Below are 6,066 nucleotides of genomic sequence, written 5' to 3'. Positions count from 1 at the left end.
TTTGACCCAAAAGTTAGTTAAGTAGTTAAGTTTATTCCCCAAGGTCTAAGGCCTGGGCAGCGCGCGTGTGATAACTCTACTCACCACATACCCACTAAAAGTCTCATTGCTAATACACAACTCAAAAGGTAAAAGAAGTAATGGCTATAAACATTTACACTCCCTTTTCTTCTTTTAATGTGGGAGACTCTTCACATTCTTTTAAAGCAAACTTTTGATTTTCTAAACAAACTTCTTAAAAACTCCAACAAGTATAATTTCATTGCAAAAATCGTTATCTTCATGGTTTCTTTTTCGAACTATATGATATAAGTAGTTTTCACAGCAAAGAAACTCAAATATATGCATGAATGCCAATTCAATGTTCATAAAAGTACGTTGTATACATGAATTTGTATTCGTCTTCTTTTACCGGTTACACTTTTTTTGGACATGACACCACTATTTTTTAAAACTTTTTGTAGATAGAATGGAGAGAGTCTCAGAGATAACGTGTAAAATTAAAATGAGTTTGGAGTAAGTGTGAAAAACAAAAAATATGTAAAAAATTAGTGAAAAGCTGATGTAACACTGTCTGAAAGTTAGATTTGGATCTCAGAGATAAACCCACCTAAAAGAAAAAGTTGGTCGGTGTGCACCCCCAAACCCCAATTGATGTGTTTTTATATAAGATAAGATAAGAGGAGGTTTCGTCGTTTCCCAAGCTATCCTTCTCCAAACTCCATCGATTATTCTTTTTTATGAGACATCATTGATTATTGTAACGTGAGAAAATCAATATGTGAATATTGTGAATTGTGATCAGTCAAATTGTGACATTGTGCGTGTGGGTTTATTAATAGGTGCCACGAAAGTCGCATATTATTAGCGAATACATCCAACTCATCAACTACAACTTTCCACAACCCCCAAATCGTTTATCTCATTTCTTATAGATTGCATGAATCTTATTTTAGTGTCCCTCGAGGAGCACGAGTGACGTTTTACATCTCTTTTTACCTGTTAAGTGTTGACTTTTTTTTTGTTTTAATTGTTTTTTTTTTTTTGACAGGAAAAAAAAATAATTTCATTCATAAGGGATAGCCAAACGGCACTTACAATCAATTCCTGAAAAATCGAAAATTCCAACATAGGTATATAACACCTTAGAACTAGATACATCGCAGATTTGATAAAAAATAGCCTTAATAAAAGACTTCATCTGAAGCAATACAATCTGTGAGTTCGCCCTGATTCGGCTTAACTTCCGCTGATGCATAGTCGTTTGGGTGAAAATACTTCCGTGGTCTTCCAGATCCTTACAGAGAATAATGATTGTTAGATCTTCCTTCTTCATTAGACGAACAAAAAAAGAAATGGAACATCCTAAAATAAATACCATCTTAAAGATGGGATATACTTATTGAAAGCAATAAAAAAAGATTTTTGGGGCTTACCACCGGTACGAACACCAGTAGAAGCCCCTACAAAGATTCACAATTGAGACCAAGAAGAAAAGTGATGAAAAAACAAAGAGAAAGAAGAAAGAATGAAGGAAAAACCTTCAAAAAAAGAAGAAAACCTAGCGACGGAGGCTAGGAAAAAACCCTCCCAAGGAGAAACCCTTGAGAGAAAAAATTCTCTCAAGGAGAAACCCTAGAGGGAACGACGGCTTGTTTTAATTGTTACTAGTACCTTAATTAAGATAGTTTTGATCACTTAACGCACAATTATAAGTCATTTACGTATATTAAGAACTTAATTAGATTTATGTAGGTAATATAAATTGACATTAAATATTACATTGATAATATAATACTCCATCCGTTTCAAAATATAAGGCACGCACGATATTCGAGGTCGAACTTTGACCGTCAATTACTCTCATTTTATGTTGAGAGAAAATTTTAAAAAATAATGTTATCATAGTATTTTTCAAGATGAATCCAACGGTATAATTTTTATAATTTTCATTTATCATATTTGAGAGATATTTGTGGTCAAAGCAAATTTTGGTAAAGCGTAAAGGACTTATATTTTGAAACAGATGGAGTATAAGCTATAGTCTTATTTTGATAGTATTCATAAAGTTGCTTTAATTTTACATCGATATTGTAGAATGCCTTATTTTTTAAAATAATTTTCTTTTATCTAAAATGTCTTATAATTTGAAAATGAGGGTGTACATCAGAGAATAATGCAAATGATAAAAAATTTCAATTTTCTTAATTATCGTGAAATATATGAAACCAATATTACGGGTTGAAGGGAATAGTTTATATATCAATAAAACTAGTTTTTTTTGTAATTTTTTGTTAACATTATTAATTTTGTATTACCTTTACTTTATGTTAATAAAATCATCATTAATTATTTATCAACAGGGCCGGCTATGGGCCTGTGCAAGCAGACCCATAGCACAGGGCCCCGAATTTTGTGGGGCCTCAAACTCTCAGTCCACTTTCACCTTCTGTTTGTATATCCATCAAACTTTTCATCGTAACTGCTCAGTGCTCACATCTCCCCTAATTACTCTATAATTCCCAAGAATAAATGAAGATTTTCCAAATTCATTTAGTTAATTCTTTAATTTTCCATTAATTGCAGTTTATTTACAGAAATTCTCATTTAAAACTCTCATCTCCCTTTTCTCAATTATCTTTTCCGTTCAGATTCATTTTTTCTCAATCCTAGAGAAATTATCAATGGCAGATTTAATTCTAATTCTTCCCCAATTAAATTACATGTTAACCAAGATGTTTTTCTCCCTATTCATCAAAAAGTAGAATTTTGGTTTTGATATTTTAATTTGAGACAAAAAAATTACAGAATTTCCTTGGAATTGGACAATTAACTTCTTCTATTCTTCAATAACTCCTTCGTAAAGTCCGGAAAACTTGGGGTTGAGAATTCAGCTTCTTCAATTGGAGGAATTAGGATATGGGGAATTTGGGTATTGGAAGCAGGACAAAATTGGGCTCCCTGCTTCTTGCCTTCGGAGTAATATTCATGCATTGAAGTTTCAACAAAGGCAATTCTATTTTCTTTTTTTATATCTATTTTTATACATAATTCCACTTTTTGTAAGAAAATATTTAAGTATTTTTGCTAGCTTGATAAGTGTATATTATGATAAAAGTCTATCTTTAAATTAAATATCTTAAGTACTCTGTTTTTCATTTTACTGGATAAGTGTATCTATCAAAATATAACTCTTCAAAAAAAAAAAGTATCAAAATACAAACTATTAATATGCTTTCTAGTAGTTGTTGAGTTTTTTTTTTTTTTTTTCTTCTTTAAAGATTACAATTCAAATAAAGTATGTTGAATATTTGGTCATTACAAAAATTAGAGCATTATAGAAACAAATTATGGCAGCAAATATTTGAATTGTTGATAGATAGCAACATATGTTATTTTTTTGTTACCTATTATAAAGTGATGTTTTTTACTCTAATTTTTCAATAAATAAAAGCAACATATTTTTGATTTGTTGCTATTGGAAACTAGCTGTTTTACTATTTGTTGCTAGATAGCATCGTATTTTCAATTTGTTGTCATATAATAACAAACTACGACAACAAATATTTGGTTTGTTGTCATTAGAAATAATTAACTTTACTATTTGTTGTTAGATGGCATCATATTTGCGATTTGTTGTCATTTAGCAACAAATTACGACAACCAATTGTGGCTCTATTGACATTAGGAACAATTAATTTTACTAGCTGTTACTAGATGGCATCATATTTCCAATCTGTTGCCATTTAGCAACAAATTACCATAACAAATATTTCTTTCGTTGATCACATTACAAACAATAAATTTTATGATTTGTTGATAGATGACATCATTTTTTCATTATGTTGCTATTTAGAAACAATATAGAAATAGATATTTGATTTGTTATCGTTGGAAACAATATATTTTTATTATTTGTTGCTGAAATAACATCACTTTTTCCTAAAAATGTGTCCCACATCGAAGAAAGATTAGCCAAACTACCACTTTATATATCAAGAAATTTCATACACTATTATCAATTTCTATTAGTATCAGTATACAAATATCATTCAGAATTGTAAGTGGACTGACTCTCCTTTTGTTTATTGATTTGCATAAATGTATTTATCAAATTATCAAACAATTAACAAAAAATATAAGGTTAACCCACGTTGTATGAAGAGTGCATTACTCAAAGTGTAACTCTATAACAAATCAAAAGTTCGTTTCTATTTTTAGCAACCAATATCAATAATTTGTTACTAATGTCTAGCAACAAAACATTAATAATTTGTTGCGATAAGTCGCCACAATCATTTATAACTCGTTACTAGAGTTGACAACAAATTCGTCGAATATAGAAACCAACATGGCAACAATATTTCAATGGATGGTATGTGGCAACGAAAATGTTTCAAATTTTGTAGCTAAAATCATATGGAAACAAGCCTTTTAACAACAACTATTTTTTGTTTCCAATTTGTTGCTAATGCGAGTTAGCAACAAATTTCTCATGAATACCAACAATTTTTTACTGTTGCTAAATTGATTTATTTTTGCAGTGGGTGTTTTGCCTTGTAAGAACATAATTGTAGCATTTTGAAAGAGATTTTTTTTTTGAGGGAAGCATTTTGAAAGAGATTTTTATTAGTAAAACTGCACCTTTTTATAGTAGGGCCCAAATTTAAAAATTAGAACAGGGCCTCCAAAATATTCGAGACGGCTCTGTTCATCAAATTGCCTCATAAAATTGCGCTTACTTTACTAAGGATTTACTTATCCCCTACACTTGTTAATTGAAGGAGTACCTCTATGCTAAACTACACATTTTTTTTTTCATTTTCTTACTTTCATGCCCAAACCCATTATTGTAGTAGAAAAAGAATTGATAAAATATTTGTCATTATACCCTTATTTTTAGATTATCTTTAATATCTTTAATTATCTATTAATAAAATTTATAAAAAGTTGATATAAAGTTAGTATTGCACTGGTTGTTTCAATCTCTAATAAGTGAATGCATATTTACCGATATTGTCAACTAACATATCAGTATATCACTATAATAAAAGTTTAAAAATAAAATAAAGTAGATAAGTAGATTTGCAACAGTTCATTAGATGTTATCGTATGGTTTAGGCAAATCTCAAGAATCAGGTTTTTTTTTTTATTTTGTGATTTTATATGTGAATCATAGCCGTAAAGTGAATATACACTATAGTAGTACTTATAATAGATAATAGATCCCTAAAAGATAATTTTTTTTGGTTTTGTCATAGCAGTAGAGTGAATAAACTCTTATCTCTCAAACTCTAAATTTTATTATCTCTAAATTAATAATATGACGTGGCAATCTTAGGTGGCACGCTCTATGCTCCCGAAAAGTTCCTCCTTTATATATATATATTGATTAGAAACCAAGCATGACTTCGGTATTACTTAGTGTATGGCTATATGTATTATGTAAGTCTATTTCTAAATAGTAGCCTTAATTTTAGATTACACTAAAACAACTAAAATTGGAATCATTACCAATAAATTTGGCAAAGTAGGAATTATTTATTTTAAATATCACTTCTCCATTGAAATTAGGCTACATGTGCTTTAGAATTCTTATTTAATTTATCAATCAAGGTAATTTTAAAGTTATTATTTAATTAATTCAATTATTTGCAATCCGCTCTATCTTTTCGATATGTGGAACTTTTGCATTACCACATGATGTAATAGTTGAATAAAAAGACGAAGTATACCTCGAATACCCACAAGTTCATTATTCATCATATACCCGGGTGTACCATGCATGCATGCATGTGCATGCTGTTATATTCAAGACTAACTTTTGCTCATTTATTTTTTTTGAAAGAACTTTTGCTCATTTAGAGTTCTCATTTTTATTTTGCTCATTTGGATGATTTAAAATAAGAAATGAGCCAAAAGATATCCTTGGGTGTACCATGCTCATGATACACCGAAATATATGATAATTTTTTTTTGGAGTACCCACTATGGTTAAAGCATGTATTCCTGATCTAGCAAACTAACTTTTGCTCATTTGGAGTTCTCCTTTTTGGAGCCCTTAGG

This window comes from Beta vulgaris, chromosome 6 (genome assembly GCF_026745355.1).
Source record: "Beta vulgaris subsp. vulgaris cultivar EL10 chromosome 6, EL10.2, whole genome shotgun sequence".
Classification (NCBI taxonomy): domain Eukaryota; kingdom Viridiplantae; phylum Streptophyta; class Magnoliopsida; order Caryophyllales; family Amaranthaceae; genus Beta; species Beta vulgaris.
This window is presented reverse-complemented; position numbering follows the sequence as displayed.